We start from the raw sequence: 20565 nt of genomic DNA, 5'->3' as shown, positions 1-20565 counted from the left end.
GTTTCATCTAGCCCCCTTTGAGCTAGTTTGCTTATCAGGATATCATGGGGCACTTTGTCGAAAGCTTTGCTGAAGTCGAGGTATATGATGTCTACAGCATTCCCACCGTCTACAAGGGAGGTTACTTGATCAAAAGATGAGATCAGATTTGTCTGGCAGGACTTGTTTTTGACAAATCCATGTTGGCTTCGAGTAATCACGGCATTGTTTTCAAGGTGCTTCCAGATGGATTGCTTTATCATCTGCTCCAGAATTTTCCCAGGGATTGATGTCAGACTGACTAGTCTGTAGTTCCCAGGTTCCTCGTTTTTACCCTTTTTGAAGATAGGGACAACATTAGCCCTCCTCCAGTCATCTGGCACTTCCCCCGTCCTCCATGATTTCTCAAAGAGAATAGACAGCGGTTCTGAGAGTTCTCCTGCCAGTTCCTTTATGACTCTAAGATGCAGTTCATCTGGCCCTGGAGATTTGAACTCATTCAAAGTAATTAGGTGTTCCTTGACCATATGCCTATCGATCTCAAGCTGCAATCCTGCCCCTTCAGCCTGTACTTCGCCTTTGCCAGGGGGGTCATAGACCCTCTTTTGGGAGAAGACTGAGCCAAAGTAGGAATTGAGCATCTCTGCCTTTTCTTTGTCATCTGTTATTGTTTTGCCATCCTTATTTAATAGCTGAACCACCATTTCTTTCCTCTGCCTTTTACTATGCACGTAGCTGAAGAAAGCCTTTTCGTTGTTTTTAGCATCCCTTGCTAAGATCTCCCTTGGGAGTGAGTTCCACACTCATGGGGTCACCACTGAGAAAGGAACTGGGAGAATCCTATGTCCCCTAGACAGAGTCTGGGGGACATAGGGTTTTTCGGTTTCTCAGCTACGAGCTTGTAGACAGTGCTATGAGCTCAGAGCCAGGAAACTTTGCTCCCCTCCCCTTCAGAGCCGGGGCGGAGAGAACCGTGGTGGCTGCCCCTCTCTGCCTGTTTCTGCTCATAATACAGGGCAAAAGAGGGGTGTTCCCAGGGGCGGGGAGGGGAGGAGACCACGGAAGCTGTTTTAGATGGCTTCCTATGCAGTCTCCAGACCTGTTCCAGCCCCCTCCCTGAAGCCACGCTTAGACACCCAAAACTGGGCATCTAAGGAAAACTGCAGGGCAGCTAGAGCACGGAGGGAATCCTCTCCTCCGTGCTTCAGCCGCCCTGCATTGGATAGGCGGTCGCCTCTGACTTCAGAGGAGGTTGGCGGTGACCATCTATCTCAATAGGATTGCGCCTTATGTCCCATTCCATTGATTTCAATAGAACTATTAATTGAGCTCGTGCCTTCCATCTTTTCCCATTTTTTACTAGTTTGGCTTGTTGTTTAAATGGGTATTTTACATTTCTTTTGTGGCATTTGTTTTTGTATGCTGCAGGCCACTTTGACAGCCCAATTGGCCTGATAATTTGAATGAAAATTCTGCAAACAAATGGAGTTATAGGAAACATTGTAGTTTTATTCTGGTTGGGTATGTAAGTTGCCAAAAGGGGTTATTTACCATTCCAACAGATACCAAAGCACTTGTGATGTAACACTGATAGTAGCTAAGCTCTGTTGGTTTACTGTCCTTTGTGGTTCATAATTACTTTGAGCCATGGAGGAACTTTATTTTATATTACTCTAGCTGTTGTTGCTAAAACCCAACAGCTGTGATTTTCTGGCACGTAAACACCTCTACACAGAAGTTAGTAAGACTGGTTATATAACAATGACAGAACAAATAACAGAAACTGTTCCCTAGTAGGTCTTTTGGTGTTTATCAGAGTGTTCTACAAGGAAAGGAGCACCCTCTTTTCAACACCTGTGAGCACTTACTCCAACAGTGGTGTTGCCCTCAGTCAAGGGTCACACTTGAGATTCCTAAAGTCTCTGCTGTTACCTAAACCTAGAATGTTCTCTTTGTTCTAAAAGCCCTCTCGGTGCATACCAACTGAATGAAACCAGGGCCCCACCTTCATGGAGACGTTTTATGATGTGCTTCCATTTAAAGCCAGATTTTCATGGATTCGGATTTGCTTCTACTGTGTCATACATAGCCAGTAAGGTGGTGTATACATTGTAAAAAACAAAACACTTTCACAGGGCAAATGGCTCCTGAAACTGCATTCGCTCAGGGTTGGGTGGATGGAGTCCTGCGAGTAGAACGGAATGTCATCAGCTGTGTAGGTGCGGTGCAGTGAATGAGTGGGGGCTTGCTTCCCACCCCTCTCCCCACTCCCATGCTCAGTGAAGTGCAACTTGAAGACAATGAGTTACTTCCAAGTAGACATGTTTAGCCCCCTCCTCGCCTCATGCCTGCCCTTTCTATTTGAGGGTGATCAGCTTTTAAACTCATTAAGCTTCTGTGCACCTCTGCTGTCAGGAAGAGTGGAGATTTGAAACCAAAGGCAAAGGAATTCTCCCGACCCCTCCCCGCTCCTGAGCATAGTGAAGTGGCTGAAGGCAATGAGTTACTTCCGAGTAGACATGTTTAGCTCACTACTCTCCTTGTGCCCTCTCTTTCTCGGAGCATGCAACTTTCCCTCCTGCCAATCAGTACTGTTCCCCCCCAGCCCGTGGTGAAGCCAGTTAAGGTCACACAGACTCCAAACTACACTGAAGCCACCGTGACAGGGAAAATCCATCACAAAATGAGTTTGCAAAAAGGCAGGATGAAAAACTGTGCTACCTATGGAGAAGGGTGTGCATCATGTGCTGCGACTGCCTTGGGGATGCAATAGGACCAGAGTAAATGCCCCATGTAGATGGGGTCCAGGCGTTTGGATGTACCTCACCAGTTTTAAAGCAGTTAAACTGGATCTGTTTCCAGACATAATTCTAAGCGTTGGTCTTGACCTCTTAAGCAGGTGTGTTGAACCTCTTTCAGCCCAAGGGGAAAATTAAATTTTGGAGAAGCTCTTGGGGGCCGCATTCCAGTGGTGGTGGGGCTAAATGCAAAGGGATGTAGCCAAAGGCAAAAGGGGTGGGGCCAAATAACCCCCCCACCGCATATTTTAGCTTAAAGCTCTCACGGTCAGTAACTAAGCCTTAGGAGAGGCGTTTCAACCTTTTAGAATGGGGAAACAACTGTGCAAAAGCCAGGGAACCACCAAACCACCAAACTATTGGCAGTCCGGGGAGACAGGGTAGGGACATGGGAAGAAGGCATGACCATCTGGGCAATGCTGGAGGACTGGAATTGGCCTACAGTCCTGAGGTTCAACACCTCTTCTTTAAAGCCTCAGACCAGTGTAGCTCAAAGACCACTTGCTCCCAGATCAACCCAAGATCCTCTTCTGAAGCCCTTCTTCAAGTCCCCCTACCTTCAGTGGTGCAGCAAATTTTGCTTCTTAGTGGTGGCATCCCATGTTTAAAATGCTCTCCCCTGAAGTGATTTTGGCACCTTTTTAGTCACCTAGGGCTTTTCAATGGCACTCTTTAGCATATTAACAGCCTGGTGCTACTCAAGTTTGCTTGGAATTCTCATGGAATCCAGATGGTTTTAATTCTAAATAAGTATGTACATGATTGCAGCCAAATCCCATATCTATACTTGAGACTTATTCCAGTTTTATACCCATTTAACCATCATGACTTTTCCCAAAGAATTTTGGGAATTGTAGTTTGCTGTGGGTCCTGGGAATTCTATTAGAGAGCCCTGCCACAACCCAGCCTCACAGAACTACAACTCCCAAGGTTCCCTGGGGAAAGGGAATGACTATTAAATCAACTTCCGAGATTCCGATGCCCTACCAGGCAGAAGCCAGCAGGGCGGGAGGAGCAGTGGAGGTGACCTCCAGCTCCCCATTTTCTGTCTTTGGCCATTTTCACCCCGTCTAGCAAGGGTGCTTCAGAGAGGGAGGGCAGGAGGCTGGAAGAGGTACAGAATATCTTATATCCTGGCCTCTCCAATCTCTGCCCACTGGAATGCCCCTTTCCTCTTCCTCTGAGGTCACTGTTCTGACCTTGGAAGAAAGCCAGTGCAGTCCGTTCCACACTGGCGGTGAGGAAGCGGGGGAGTGGGGCAGACCTCTGACTCCCCTTTCTGAGGTTGGATCACTGTCTCTGACTTTGGAAGGTTTTTCCTGAGTAATCCTATGGTCCTTGGGATGCTGTCCCAGGGACCATAGGGTTGTTCTCTCCAGCTTGTGATAGTAGATATGCTCAGAATGGAAGTCAGTCCCGTTTATTTCCATTCCGTGTGCTGCACTGACTTCCGTACCCAGTGTCAAAATGCCAGTGATGATCCACCCGCATGCTTCAGTGTAGGGATGTACATTGTAAAATCCTTTCCGTCTGTGTTTCGCAGGTTGTCAGGTGCCTTTTGTTCCGTTGTCCACCCATTGGTGGAATTGGATTTTTTTTTAATTCCCATTTTTGTGCAAATTTACATTTGCGCATGTACAAATGTACGTGAATTTGCATGTGCAAAAATGCACATATCCTCCCCAAATGGGCGTTTTCACACTTTCGCCTGTGGGGAAAATGCGCATTTTTGACAGTTTTTTTTATTTTTGTGTATTTTTCTAGAACAAAATTTCTGCAAAATTCCTGAAGGTTAGGGAAACGGTCTGCAAGTCCATGGAATCCACCCAACAGGGGAAAGCTGGTCCGCTGCAGAATCCGCGGGTCGGATTCATAAAAATCCAAACTCATTTGGCTCCATTGTGGATTTCTTCAACATCTCTGCTTCCATGTGATTCCCAGTTCTGAGAAACATTGCACTAAGTAATCTTGGCACATGAATGCATTTATTATTACCGTAATAACAGCCTGCTTGTAGGTGAGGTGAGATTCCATTTAAGCCATGGGAAAGCCCTTGAGACAGACCGAGAGCCATTCCCTCCTATGAGATAATAAGTACAGCAGTTAAGTGCATCCTGAAGTCTGATTCATGGACCTGAAGTTGCATAGAATTCACGTGACGTTCCTTACCAACAGCCACCTGTGCTCCCCAGTGTATTTTCGAGAGTACAGGTATCAGAACACAAGAAGTGCTACAGTCCCCTTAATGTTGAGCAGCTTATTTTATTTATTTATTGTATTTTTATACCACCTTTCTGAAACCAACCAAGGCAGTTCACAAAAAGTTCAGAAAATAAAAACCATAATCAAATAAAAACATAGTAAATCATTAAAAACAACCTTTAAAACTATAAAACAGTTTTAAAAGCCTAGTTAAAAAGATGTACCATCTTGACCATCTTCCTGAACAAGGAGAGAGTGAGGACCAGGCACAGCTACAAAGGCAGTGCATTCCACAGGAGAAAGCCCTTTCTGGCATGCCCAACAAGCGGGCCTCTGTAAGGGGTGGGACTCTCCTGCTGATCTTAATAACTGAGCAGGTTCATACTGAGATAGGCAATCCTTCAGATAGTCAGGCCCGAGGACCATAGAACGGCAGATTACCCCCTCTGAGGTCGGAGGCAGTACTCCAACCTTGGAAGGGAGAGTTGGAGACCTGGTAACCCTCCCCTGCTCCCTCACAGCCAGTGTGGAGAGATCCGCACCAGCTACCTCTCCAAGGTTGGAAAGTCAACCTTGGAGAGGGTGAAAAGGGGCATTCTGGTGGGCAAGGAGAGGAGGAGACCAGAAAGGCCAGGGCATGATTTATCCTGAGCCTCCTCTAGCTACCTTCCCTCCCTCTCCAAAGCACCCTTGCTAGATGGGCTGAAAAGCCTGTCTAGCAAAAAAAAATCAAAGATCAGAGGATGGGGAGACAAAGCTCGCCTCCGCCACCCCTCCCACCCTGCTGGCTTCAGCCTGGCAGGGCACAGGAGTCTCAGAAGCCTCCAAGTTCAGGGGCTCTGAGTAGCCAGGGCAGAGTCCATAGGATTGTGCCCTTAGACCAGAAAAGGTTGAAACCAACGCTTTGAATTGAGCCTCTACGTGAATCAACTTAAAAAATCTACTTAGGGACCTGCCCTCAGGTAGCTGCTTACTGAACTATCACCAGGCCTCAAGACTGTGGTATGTTTTTTGCAAGAATTGCCAGCCAAGGGTGGAACTGTGTGTGCATCTTTAACGCCCAGCTGCTGTTTCAATAAGGCAGGGGTGTTGAACCAAAAGAGTACAATCGCCATTGGAAGTTGCTTAGCATGGACAGATGGACAGGTGCTTAGCCCTTCCCTTGCCTACCACTTTCCCCCTGCTGCTTTCCCCCAAGCACCAGGTCCTGGGCCTGTGTTTGTAACGGAAACATGGATCTGGAACCCCTGAAATGCGGGGAGCAGTTGGGGAGAGAGAACAGTGGAGGAAGAAGGGTTAAGCTCCTTGCTCCCCCTGCCACTTCTCCTCTGGAAATTGTATCTTCCTAGCAGCTGGGCAGTGAAGCATTGGAGGTGGAACATGTAGTTCCACCCTAAGATTGCAAGACCCTTAGAGGGGAAAAACAATACTGAAAATGTCTCTTCATTCTTTTAAAATCCAGTCTGCTAATGAATTCCAGGGATCCTGGGGAAAAGTCTGAAAATACAGCTTTAGCATGGCCCATTAGTCTGAAATGCTCAGAAAGATTAAGTAACCATCAACATTCGAAGAAGTCTCAGGACCCTTTGGGTGAATTTTAATACATTTTTGGTCGTTTAAGAGCAACCGCCACTGCATTTCTAACATGCTGCTGTCTTGACTCTTGCATCCTCCCGATAAGTCCTGGGTTGGTATGTTTTGTGCCTTTAGGTATCAACAACAAGCCACACAAGCTCCTGGAATGCAAGAAAGTGTGTGTGCAATGAAGAAAGGTTTTGGGTAAGATGGGCAGGGACCTCAGAGGACTGTCAGACGCATCGTGACTGCCCACACATAATAAACTGGTCCGTCTACTTCGACATTACTATTATGCAACATTGTTCTCATTGCATTTGCTCATCAGTTCGACCACACTGTATATACACAGACGCGTCACTGAATTCCCTCAAGGGACACACACAAATGTATTTCCTGGGGCCTTAAAGGAACGGGGCTTCTTTTACTGCTGAAAACTGAGTAACTGAGCTAGGGTGTCTACGTGTCTTCTTTTACAGAGAACAGTCCTCTATTTGGAGGGCTGCCAGAGAACTGTCCTGTATTTGAAGGCATCCTCTATTTGAAATGCTCTCCTGTTCAATTTTGGATTAAAGATAAGGAATCACAGGTTGCCTGTCCCGAGTTCTCACCTGGGCAGCAGACTGAACAGACATACTCTCACCATAGTATTCTGCACTATGGTGAGAAATTTAGGCTAATTTCTAAATGTGGATACTTTCTAAATTTGCACCTACACCTATAAATGAACACATGCAAATTGGTGCTCTCTTTTTTGGATACATTTCCTCTTTTTTTGGCAATTCATAAGTGAGCAATCTACTTCAGCTTAATTGTGTATGTTTATTTCGAAACAACCTTGGCTCTAAGGAGAAAGCTGCACAGTACCAAATGTATTTCATAACAAACTCGAGGTGAAAGGGTGTGAATGTGCAGAACTAGAGAGCCGGGGGCTAAAAACACTGCAAGCAAGAATTGCAGGTAGGCCTGTTGGTCCATTAGAGAACACGTGAAAGAGAAGAAACAGTAGAATTATATCTTTACAAGGACCATCTGGAAAGTCACAAAGGAGTGGGCAAGTGTCCGGGTTCATGAAAGCTCTTCATTAGATGTTAAGCAACAGCACTGAAAAAAAGGGAGTGGGGGGGGGAGAAGTTTCTGGGACTAGATGGAAAAAGCCCTTGTCTAAAGATTGCAATAGTATTATACTGGAGGTGTTACGCAGACTTTTAATTAGATTAGGCTATGCTTGGTAGAGAACAATCTCAGGCTGCCTTTGGTATTTCTACTTTGTAAAAGGTTACACAGCAACATCTCTTTAATAAGATATTGTCTAATTCAGCTAATTGCTGGCAGTGCAATGCAGCTAATGCTTCTTTTAAACATATGTTTGGCAAATGTCTAGTAGTTGCTTCTTTTGGGGAGGAGGTTATTGTATGAATAAATTTTGTACTGAAATAGTCTTTAATATTCGACAGTGTACACCCTCCTTTAAATTATTTACCTGCTTCATGGAAATTAACAGATGGGCAATGTAAATGGATTATCTGAACCCTTTTGACAGCCAAAAGACTGGCATTGCAACATAGGAAGGGTAAATGCTCACCTCCTGTAATGCAATGGATTGAGGACCTTACAACGCTTTCAGTATTTGAACAGGTGGCATATAGACACCACCTTCAAATGGATACTTACTAGGATATTTGGTCTGTTTTTATTAAAGCTTATATATAATTGCTAGAAAGTTGTATGCATTTCATAGGTATGCATTGCTAGGGACGTATACAAATCCATAAACGTATATTTAAAAAAATGGGGGGAATTGGAAAAAGTTTTGCAGATGCCCACAGATGCCACACTGGGAACCTCTTCATGGGTTAGAGCTGGGGAGACCCAGTTTCAGATGCATCCTCAGCCCTGAAGTGTGCTGGATGACCTTAGGCTGGGCGCTATCTCTCAGAGTTATCTTCTTCATAGGGTTGTTGTGAGGATAAAAGTTGTGGGGAGAGAAACACATGTGCTGTCCTGAGCAGGGCCAGATTGAAATGTAATAAATACCAGAGATTCAGAAGGCCACCACATGTGGAACAGTGGAGGCTGGTGGCTCCTATGTCAGTGGAGCAGTGAATCCATTCTTGGTTTCAGGCAGACCCAGTCAGAACTCTAAAGGAGCTATCCAAGGTACTGAACCCTGTCCCCCAAAGTGGGTTTCGCACCTTGGACAGCTTCTTTAAAGTTCTGACTGGTTCTGACTGAAACCCAGAGTGGATTCATTGCTCCACTGACATAGGAATCACCAGCCTCCAGCAGTCAGGAGTTGCAAGGCTCTCTCCAAAGTGTTGTTGTCGTCGTCATCATCATCATCATGGCGGCAGTGCAGGGTCTGAGGCCAGGCATTCTGTCGCAGCTGGTGATGGCCGCAGAGAGTGTCTGTAGCCTGAAGATCTGGTGTGCAGAGACTGGCTTTTCCTGGAATTAACTGTAACCACCGCACTGCTATGTCAGGAGAAATTATTTGCCTCTGATCTCTCGCCCTGTACAAACTGCTTCGCTGTTCCTGCTTTTCTAACCCAGGCTTGGGGGGGGGGGGGACGACTGTGGATATGTCCATCTCTTGGTGGCATATTTGTGCCTGCAGTTCCAAACCGAAACCTCCGTACCCTTGCCACCTGGATCTGAACAAGCAGCGCAGCCTCCCACACATTTAGTAAGGCTGCTGCAGATCAATGGGGGCGTCAGGTGCAGAGATGCCCTGAAGGTCCAGCAGTGTCTAAATTAAAGAGCGAGGTATCACCTGCACTCGCAGAAAGCAGCATGCAATCAGGATGCACTGGAATTAAGGACTGGAACGGCGCTTGGAAAGGAGAGCTATCTGAAAGTCTACTGGAAATAATGCAAGCTACAAATTACAATTGATGTGACTGGGCGAAATAGCACGTTCCTGCTTGATCTCCACAGCCTGACATAGATCGCCCCCAGACATTTAAATGGAGATTTCCCATGCAGTTGTTTCCCACGGAGTGGCAACATACCAGTCGTTCATGAATGCTTCAGCATTTGCAGTGAGTCATCCACCCCGTTCCATAACATGGTCATTGGCTAGCTGTCCATCCCTAGCTGAGTCTTCGTCTTCTGGTTCCCAGTGAATCACTGTGGTCTCTTACACAGGTTCCCAGTCACTTATCCAGGCCCTGCTGGATGCTCACTTTGTAGTTCACAATGAGTCACCGTCACCTCCCCTTTGCCACCATGGCCACCGCTGCCTCCTCCACCTCCTTCCCAGGGACGTAATTGTAGTCTTTCTTATCCTGAGCACCTGTTTGCATGAGTATAAATCCGCAGGTGCTGGAACCAGGCAGGGTGTGCATGTGAAATTCTGCAGCTTCTCTGAAGGATGTGGAATTGATGGGAGGTATATTATTGTAGAGGAGACTTGGACTTGAGGATTCAAAACCACAGATGCATCAAACCTCCTTCGTAAACATTCATTGGTAAGTATTAATGAATGAATGAATTATTCCAGAGAATTTCTATGCCGCTTTTCTTTTTAAAAAAACATGGCGGAAGCATAGGTATAAAATCTTTCGGTTTTTACAATATCAGAAGAGACAATTTTCTGAAATGTTCTGTATAACATATTTCCTTCATTCAGCGTTCTTCTCATTTCATGTCCAAACATGGGTTCTTTGGAAAAGTTGCCAGGTTCTCTCCCCATCCCCACCCCATCTTTGCCAACAATTACATTTTAGTAGGTGGTGGTGGTATGTTATGTAACTGAAAAGCCACGTGGTTGAAAAGCACGGTGTGGTATGTGTTCCATGCCAAGCCTCTAGGGGCATAACGTACGTGGTTGAAAATCAATATGGGATCTGACTGGATTGTTCCATCTTTCTTTCCCTACTCTGTTGTGCTGGGAACATACGCCATGTATTTATTTGCCGCTTGAGGTCTACCTTTAGCCCTGAATTTGGAAGTGGATATGCTACTACCAATGGATTGTTCACAGTAGCAGTTCTAAACGAATGTTTGGCAGAGGTTAGGAGGTGATAACATATCTGACCTATTAGAAATATAGATAAGAAAGCTGCCTTGCACCATTGATCCATCTAGCTCAGGACTGCCTCCTACACTGACTGGCAGCAGCTCTCCAGGGTTTCAGACAGGGGTCATGTGCTCAGCCACTGAGCTACAGCTGTACTGGTTAACTGACCAGCTTCCTGCCTAATTGAAGGTGCCCATATGATCCCAGTCACTGCTTGTGTTCTGTGGGACAGTCCCTGATCCATGTTCCTCCTCTGCATGAGGCAAAGACAGCTCTGGCAAGGAGCAGACCCTCTACCTCAGTTACCCCAAGACTGTGGAATGACCATCTGTGATGAGGTTTGAACCTATTGTTTAGGTCTTGTAGCTTTTGAAAGAGGGTGTAAAAATACAAACCACTTCTCCTGCAAGAAGGCCTCAACCTGCAGCTGCTAAGTAACCATTGCAGCCTTCTGTGGCTGTTGCTTCCTCCTGCCATTGACTGTCATTTGAGACTTGTCATTTGTTGTTTAACTTTGTTGGAAGCTACCTCAGGCTTTGGAGAGGCAGAGCACAGGGCTGGCCTTAGGAGTGGGCAAGCTGGGCGGTCGCCCTGGGTGCTGAGCTGAGGGGGGCGCCAAGCTGAGCTGAAACGGGCGCCCAGCTGAGCTCAGTGACTGTTTGTTTGTTTTTTAATGTACTGTCTGCAGTGAGCTAGGGTGGCAAAAAGCACGTGTTTGTAACCTTTTTTTCAAGGTTTTACAGGTTGTTGGGGTACTAACTCCAAAAATGATCTTCCTTCAATTAGCTTTAAAGTATGCTTCTTTTTCAATTTCCATTTTGATGTAATTTGCTCTAGATAAAAATCAGCGGAACACAGCTTTACTTTGAGGCAGCATTACTGAAATTTTATGCTGTATTTTAGTATCTTGTATCTGTGGTTGGTGATTTTAAGAATTGTTGTGAACTTCCCAGAGAGCTTCGGCTATTGGGTGGCATAGAAATGAAATGAATCAATCAATCAATATAATAGTAATAATATGTATGGGTCCTTGTAGGGGGCAGCAGGAGGGCCCCCAGCATCAGACCTGCACCAGGTCCCATAAACCCTCTCAGTGGCCCTGGAAAGCTGACCATGGGGTGAGGGGCACCAAAGACACTCCTCGTCTAGGGCACTATTTATCCTAGGGCCAGCCCTGGCAGGGCGTAAGTGTTTAAAACAAACAAGCCAGTTCTAATCAATGGCAGAAGATCCAGCGCATTAGTTCTCTGTGAATATTTCAACAGTCTGAGATTAAATCACAGCTGCCTTGGCCCTTTAGTCTCTGCTTTCTCTAACTTTTGAGTGCAGCCTCCCCCAACCTGGTGCTCTCCAGATGTTGGACGGAAGCTCCCATAATTCCCAGCCAGGATGGCCAACACATCTGAAGGGCACCAGCTTGGGGAAAGCTGTTCTAGTGGGCATAACATACCAGGGCTGTGTGAATTTTATGTTTAAAATCTTAGATTCTGCATGAAGAAGAAGAAAAAGGTGAGTTCTCTGCCTTCTATAGGTGGTGGTGGTGGTGATGATGATGATACTTCTTAAATACATAAAAAAAAACCTCGGGCTCATATAGGTGGACAGATGCAAAAGAGGTAAGGGCTCTTGCACCTTTAGTACTTGGGTAGAACAGAGAATTTCAGCAGCTATAGCTTGCATGACAAGTGATAACTGCTGGAATTCCCTCTTTTACACACCTATTAAAGGTGCTGGAATCTTGCATATGGCCATCGTAGCCTTATACATCATATAACGTAAAGATTAACAATAAGAAGGCCCTGTCCACAGACTTACATTCTAAATAAACAGACACCAAAGGACAAGGAAGGAAGAGGGTTAAGTAAAGGTGATGGAGGGAGAGGACCGCTTAAGATGATCAGCAAATTAGAGAAGGCGTGGGAAAATAGATATGTCTTGAGGCACTTCTTAAAAGAGTGGAGGGGACTGATTACAAAAGCAAATATGTATAATTTGGGGGAGGATTCCAGGCAACCTAAAAATAATTTGAAATAAATAATAAAATAAATATATTTTTAAAAATTCATTTTTCTTAATCTGTTCTGTTTGGGCTAATCATGGGGTGGACCAAGGAGTTATGCACAGTGTTGTGAAGTGTTTCCACCTGATGGAAATTTTATTCAGCCAGTGTAACTCCCCCCACCCTCTTGGCTTCTAAGGTCTCAGCGGGCATTGCTTACAAGCATATCTTGGCATCCATGAGCACTAGAAACTTCTCTCTTTTTTTAATGAAAGCTGAAATTCTCAGAAAGTTCCATTCTGGATCAAATACTGCATCCTATGCAGCATCCACTGAGAATAGCTCAACGAGGATAGGCAGAAAATCAGGACAAGACCAGGACTAATACCTTCCGGAACAACTGCATTCAGAATAGCACAAATGAGTGAACAAAGGAAGGGCTGGAGCTCAGTAGCAAAGCACTTGCTCTGCATGCAGAAGGTCCCAGGTTCGATTCCTGGCATCTCCAGGTAGGGCGAGGAAAGAATCCTGCCTGAAACCCTGGAATATCTCTGCCAGTCAGTGTCAACAATAATCAGGCCAGATGGACCAAGGGTCTGACTTGGCATAAGGCAGCTTCCTGTGTTCTCTTGGGCTGGATTCAGCACTGACATTTCTTCATTAAAATACATGTATGAAGGCATCCTAAGCTGATGCTTTCTCAGTGTTTTTTCATCCATCCCCATGCCCTGACTATCTCCTGCTCCGAGGGCAGAACAGGTTGCAACCACAGAGAAGTGTATTCCTATTAGTGGAAAATTCCTTTCTATTGAGCCTAAGCTTCAATTGTGGCTCAACAGGTTCTAGTTCCCAGCTCTTCCCCCCTCCCTTTCAGTCTACTGGGAAAAAAAAAACACTCAGCCGCAGGGCATTTACTCAGATCACATGGGCAAGTACTTATAAATGGAGCTTACCTGCTCATACTAGTTAGCAGTTCAAGGAAGAGAGAGATCTGGGTACTCATTCCGCAGATGCAGCGAGACAGATCAAGAAACGCCAAAGAGAACACACCACCTCCTTGTGTGTAAAGGCAACAACTTCATCGCTTGCAGAGTTGGTGTACAGGTAACCTCTGGGGCTGTTACAGCTCATCTTGCAGCTTATCTTCAGGGGTTTTCCCCTTTTCTGCTGGTGCCAGTGATTCTTCTGTTAAAGGGGATGGGACTTCTAAGAATTATGACAATCTGAGGCATGTCTTTCTTCAGGGTAAAAGTAAGAGCCATGGAGTGTGATGGAGCAATCTCCAGCTATAGATTCTTGGGATGGGGTTCCCTCCTTGGAATATTTGCACAAGACAGGCTCCAGCATCGTATTAAACATCTTGGAGGGAAGGAGAAATGATGGAACCGAAGAGCCTCTGAACCAGGGGTAGACAACCTGGTGCCATCCAGATGTTTTGGACTATACCCAGCATGGCCAATGATAAGGTATTGTGGGACCTGTAGTCCAAAACATCAAGGTGGGGGTGGGCACCAGGTTGCTTACGCTGTTCAAAGCCTTGCGTAATCCCACCTGCCCATGGATGGCCTGGTAGCAGCAAAGAAGATCAACGATTGTTCTGTGCATGTGGCAGCTTTGGCATTAAGCGACGATAGATGACCATATAGTGCAGCAGTCTGCAGGGGGCGGTGAATATCATGGGATAGACAGCAAGATCGGATAATACCTGAAGTTGTCTATTTTGCAAGCGTTGCATATCATTTCTGTTTGATAGAACAAGGCCTTGGATATGGTCAGGAACCTCACTTTTTCACCTAGGGCTGCCAAAAACGTTTAAGACCAGCCCCAGGTGTTGCATGTGTGGGGCTTGGCCCTTATCAAAACAAATGGGTGTTTTCTCCATTTAATTTGAAGGAACTGTGGTCATACCCATGTTCAAGTTATAGAACTACAAATACCTGAAGGGCTGTCACATAGGGAAGGCCAAAGACTAGTTCTCTGCTGCCTCTTCTAACATAATGGGCTTATGTTAGAAGAGGGTAAATATTAGGAGGAAGATGGTAGCAGTTCAACAATGGAACCAGTTACTGGGGTGGGGTTCTCCCTTGCTGATGGTCCTCCCTTTTCTCCAACGTATCATATCTTCTTTGCATGTATAGTAGCAACTTTGCTCTCAACGTGGTTTTGGTGCAAATAGTAGGGCAATTAAAATAAGATATAGTGCAAACAAAGACAGATGCAGACAGTGTGAAACAGCCATTCTAGAGAAGGCATTCCTACTTAACACAGTTCCTGTGGAGCCTGGACCTCCCCTTTCTGCCCTGTTCATTTTTGCCAGAAAGTGTGGCTTGTAAATCTTTTGATAAGTTTTCTTGAAGTATAAGATTCTGAGCTGATGCCCTAGACACTGATTCTCTCTTGATACAGAATGATGCCAGGTCACGAGGCCTGCTCTTTCCTCCAACACTGCAGATGATAATTCTGGAGAAATTCAGCTTCAAGTGGCACCAACAGCCTGCTTGAAAGAGTGCAGCTGGGTTTTGTGACCTTAAGAAAGAGGGTGTGTTTGGAGATACTCTCTGAGAGAATGGGTGGGCAGAAGATAGTTCAGGCTCTACTGTAAGATCTCTGGGTGATTTGCAGTAGATCAGCACGGATTTCTGACTCTGAATTCTTTAACCATGGCAACAACAAAATGACTCTCCCCTGCCCTAAATTATACTGGGGTGGATTTTTGTGTGGATGGACTCTGAGCAGTTCTGATACAAAAATTCCTGGGCTCAGAATTCTTTAATTCTAAGGCTGGGTTCACACAACAGGCTAACCCATGCTCAGTGGTTGAGTGTGGGTTGTTGTTGAACTGTGGGTAGTTTGTTGAACCGTGGGTTAGAATGTTGTCCAAACCCAGGACATTTTCCGCAGGGTGGCTTGTTAACCATGCGAAGTGGCTTGTTAGCAATCCTGAACAACTCGACAACAAACCATGGGTTTTCAAGGTGGCTTGTTCAAGAAAAATAAGCCACACTGCATGGTTAATAAGCCACCCTGGCTGTGTTCAGACAACATAACCTACAGCTCAACAAACAACTCATGGTTCAAAACAACCCACACTCAACCGCTAGCATATTGTGTGAACAGCCCCATTATGTTTGCTTACACCAGAGGTGCTCAACAGCAAACCCTGGAACCACCTTTCTATTAGAAATGGGTTTGCAGAAAAGCTCAGAAAGTGCTCTAGCCTGAAGGGCTCGGCGTACCTCAAAAATCTTACTTGTTACCCTTTTCTCACTAGCTAGAGGTCAGTGCTGGCTCCAGGTTTTTGAGTGCCCTTGGGCAAGACACCCTCAGTGGGTCCCCTCTTAGTGACCTATCTTCTTACCACTATTGTCACCAACTGCTGTTACTTGAGAGGCAAGTGAACAAGCAGATGAAGAGGAGGAGCAACTCCAGGAGGTTCTTGTTAGTGGGACCCTGCTGGAGTATGGGCCCTTGGCAGGTGCCCAACCATGCCTACCCTTGATAGCTACTGTCTGTATTTTAAGATCTGGACAAAAGACAGCTCCCCTTTTTGCCAGTGGTGGAAATGGATGCAAAAAGATGAGGTAGGGTGATCTACCCAAGGGCTCACAAGGATACAGAGTCAGAGATGGAATACATTTCTTGAAAGTCAAGCCACATGTTTAAACACAAGCTTGTGGTGGTGGCGTTGCTCCTTCTCCGTCTCCTCCTCCTTCTTGCTTTTCTGCACTGCAGTTCTCTCCTCTGTAAAAAGGAAAAATGAGGGCATTGATAACACTTAGCTGCCTTATGAATGCACGGTGAAAATTAATGCATTGCAAGGCACTTGAAAATGAAGAGTGTGAAGTATTACTGGTAATATTATCCTATTTTTATGCAACTTCCCTTGGCAATAAAGAAACAGAGGGAGGAAGCAGCAGGAGGTTGGAGAGAAATGATAGGGATGTGCTATTAAAAGCAAAACCATGTCCAAATAGAAGATTTTTTCCACACTTTTTCGTATGGCACCAGCATCCCTTAATACTGTATGAGACTGAATACTGTATGAAGCTACAGTTCAGTGGGGAGCCAGGCCTCTAAATGTTTCATGTCAACAGCTGCCGCTCTCTCCCTGGACTACGCGTTTGCTCGCCTGCCAACGTACTCAGAAACGGGGCAACCTGGCTGAATACGTTTGTACACAGCATGGTCATTGGCATTACTTCCCAAGGATCCTATCCTGCTCCGAGGCCACAGGGAGCTTTGCCCTTGTGGGACAGAGGGCTTGGGTGTGGCTGATCTGGTTCCTCGGGTGACAATGGAAAGAGGGGGAGAGAGCACCATCCCATCAGACCAAAGCAACAGCCTGTGTAGCGCAGCAGTCAGCTCCCACAGCGGCCAATAGGTTGGCCACTTCTGAATTGCCAAAAAAGAGGACACGCATCACCAGAAAAGAGGACAAAGGAGGGCCGCAGTTTGAATAAAATGTGCGTAGGCGTAAATTATACGCATGTATTACACACAAATTATACGTAGAGATGCAAAGGTAGAATTAAGTATTACAATTCAAATAGAAATATAGTACATCTGCCCATAATGGGGAAGGCGCTGCCCAGGGGACGTGTGTGCCTGCCTGTTCAAGTGCTGTTGATGGGCACCTTCACAACCCCTGCTCTGGCTTCTTGTGTTTCTCTGTCTTTAAACTGGAATTAAACTGGCCAGGACAGCCTTTCAAACAGAGGACAGCTGTCTGGCAGCCCTTGGAATGGCTCCTGCCCTGAAAGGCAGCCAAGAAAGATTTTAAATAAATAAATAAGGACTCTCCCTGTAAATGAGGGCCCATGGCCAGCCTAAGGAAGCCCACGAGCAGGCATGAGTGCGACAGCACCCTCCTGCTCATGTCCCCAGCAAGAGGTATACTGCCTCTGGAGGAAAAAAGGGATACCTCTTCCACCCTCGACTAAAAAAGCTCTGGCTGGCAGGAACTCTCCAGGAACTTGGGCAGAGGTTTTTCCCATGAACTACCAGCTGCTCCTTCTCACCCTGGAGATGCCAGGGGTTCAACCTGGGATCTTCTGCATGCAAAACCCCTGCTCTGCCACTGAGCTATGATTTCGTATGGTGTAAGCCGCAACACGTGCCAGTGGTTTCTCTCGCTGCATCCTGACCCACCCTCCTGGCTGTTGCCCAAGGGCCGCACCTAGGATATTTTTAAACCAAGATAAGAACACAGATTGGTAGCAGCTCCTGCGGGTTTCATTCTGGTGATGCCTGGGACCTTTTGCATGTAATGTATGTGCTTTCCACTGAGCTGCATCTCTCCCCAACCATTAGGAACATAGGAGGTTGCCTTACACTAGGTCAGACCCCTGATCCATCAAGTTCAGTAATGTCTACTGGCAGTGATGGGGTTTCCGCAACACACTAACCCACACTCAGTGGTTGAGTCTGGGTTGTTTTGAACCGTGGGTCGTTTGTTGAACTGTGGGTTTCAGTCAGAACTGGCCAGAACTCTAAAGAAGCTATCCAAGGTGCTGACCCCACGCCGAAAATAGGTTCAGTACCTCGGACACCTCCTTTAGAGTTCCGGCTAGTTCTGACTGAAACTCAGAATGGTTTATAGCCCCACCAAAATCAGAGCCACCAGCCTGCACTTCATAATTCCCTGCAAATTATTTGCACATATTCAGGAAGCAAGTTCTTCCCAACCTTGCTGCTGAAGTGAGAGGTAGGAGAGCACTGGGCTAAGAGGATGCTTGACTGCCCGTTGTCCTCCTGCCGCCCCCATTTAATCTCCTTCAAGTACAGGTAGTGGCTGGGTTTTTTTGTTTTTCTGCTGCTGAGGTTTTAAATAAGAACCCCAGATTCAGCACTGAGATGGCCACATTGTACTGTTAGTCTTTTTGTTTTTCCCACTGGAGGTACACGTCTATGACAAACGCAGTCTCTGAACTAAAAATGCTATTTATAGATAACCTTGGTTTCAGATGTTAAACTGGATGGCTGTTTAAACACCGAAGCAGGATCCTTCTTAATGAAAAAAGCATTCCTAAGAGGTCGGCCCATGCAACAAAAAGAATTCAGCTCCTCCAAATTATGCAAGTGCTTGAGTGCAGAAAACAAGAGGGACCCAAAGTACAGCATGACAGCAGTGCCTCTTCCTTGCATAATCGGTGTTGTTTCAGGCGTAGTTTATTTGAGATATGTGAGAAGGAAGCTAAGGTGTGTTTGCCACACGTGCTTGAAAACTGTGGGTCACACACAAGTTCATCACTTCTCGGACTTGAGTTGTGAGCTTCATATTATTCCAGCCACCTGCTACAGACAGTTTTGCTTACATTCTTAGCCAGATAAAACGGGAGCAAAACAAAAAACAACAACCCTGAAATACTGTGATTGTCATGCAAGCGCCACCTGCTGCAACTCCCTCTTCTACATAACTATTAAAGGTGCAGGCGCCCCATCTTCTTTTGCATCTGGCCTAGAAATCTCATATTAACATGTCTCTTTCCAAATGGCCATTGCAATGCATTGGAATGGGTAGCAACCCCCCCCCCCAGTCCAGCAGCAATGCTTCCCACAGTCACCTTCTTCCTTGTTTTATAGTGTTAACAGCAGTGGAGGCTGGTGGCTCTGATTTTGGTGGGACTCTGAATACATTCTGGTTTTCAGTCAGAACCAGCCAGAACTCTAAAGGAGCTATCCAAGGTGCTGAACCCCATCTCCAACATAGGTTTAGCACCTTGGCTAGCAGCTTTAGAGTTCTGGCTGGTTCTGACTGAAACCCGGAATGGATTCACAACCCCTCTGAAATCAGCGCCAACAGCTTCCACTGGTTAACAGGTGTCCCACATCAGGTGCCTCACGTCCAAGCTTCATCATGCCATTCAGTTCCTAGTGGTCCTCCTGAATCACAGGTGGCATGTTTTACGTTTCATTACTCACCCTTTTAAAAGCAAAAAAAAAAGCTAAACTTCCCTGCACATTGAAAACTACCGTGTCAGGGAGAAGAGCTCAGCTCTAATGTATGGCGATCCCCTGTCCCAGGACAAATAATTGAAACATGTTATCTCCCACCTTTGCCCCAAAGTGATACAGTCCAGGAAAAGATGTATCTCAAGATCAACCTTCCCCAACCTGATGTGCTGCAGATGATTTTACGTCAATTTCCATTAGCCCCAGTCAGCATGGCCAGTGGTCAGGAATTCCGGAAGTTGTAGTCCAAAACATCTGGAGGGCACCAGGATGGGGAAAATTGCTCTAGATTTTGTTGATTGTATCAACTGGCCTGTTGGAATCACTAATGCAAAGTAGAATCCACTGGCTTCAAACACATATTGAAACAGAAGGGGTCACCTTCTTACCACTCCTTAAAACACCTCCTTTGGTTATTTATTTATTTATTATTAAATTTATTAATCGCCCATCTGGCTGGTCACCCAGCCACTCTGGGCGATGTACAGCATACAATAAAACAGTTTAAAACAATAAAATTCTACAATAAAAACATTTTCTAAAATACCTTAACCCACCCAAAATGCCTGCCTGAACAACCATGTTTTTAATGCACGGCAGAAGCTCATCATGGTTAGTGTGTGTTTGTCATCTCTATAGAAACGTCAGGTCTTGAACACCTTTAATGCAGCAGATGCGATAAAATATTGGGTATCCCATACCTTTCCTCCCACGGCCCTTGATCCCTTTCCCCATTCCCCATGTTTCCATTACCCCTGTGCCAAGATTTGTGATTTTGCAAAGTATTTGTTTATTTATTTATTACATTTCTATACTGACCAACAACTGAAACTCTCAGCGTGCTTGTGATCACTCTGTTTCCTGTTAGGTTTCAGTGGGGAAAAAAGCCCCTCAAACCTTTTCTCTGCCCTGCACCTTTTTGTCTGTCCCTCCCAATCTCAATAATGGGAATGGTCCAAACAAACCTGATGTGAGTTTGCCTCTCAAGGCAATCGGAGTCTGTATGAATGTGTCGCTACTAAAATGTGCATAATTAAGGG

At 45.8% G+C, this 20565-nt stretch overlaps 1 protein-coding gene across 2 annotated transcripts in view; it reads left to right on the top strand.

Moving 5' to 3' along the window:
- The window catches only part of RHOBTB2 (Rho related BTB domain containing 2), an 83708-nt gene that overhangs the window by 23746 nt on the left and 39397 nt on the right, over nucleotides 1–20565 (top strand). The window contains exon 1 of one of the 2 annotated variants that reach the window (XM_084803973.1): nucleotides 13497–13678. The exons of the other annotated variant lie outside the window; for it this stretch is intronic. The gene's annotated coding sequence lies outside the window, so the exon portion shown is untranslated. Of the gene's footprint in view, nucleotides 1–13496; nucleotides 13679–20565 lie in introns of those variants that run through there. 2 annotated transcript variants of the gene reach the window in all.

The sequence above is a fragment of the Heloderma suspectum genome, chromosome 6, assembly GCF_057233095.1.
Source record: "Heloderma suspectum isolate Gila_16-S chromosome 6, 16-S_ref, whole genome shotgun sequence".
Lineage (NCBI taxonomy): Eukaryota > Metazoa > Chordata > Lepidosauria > Squamata > Helodermatidae > Heloderma > Heloderma suspectum.
This window is presented reverse-complemented; position numbering and strand designations above follow the sequence as displayed.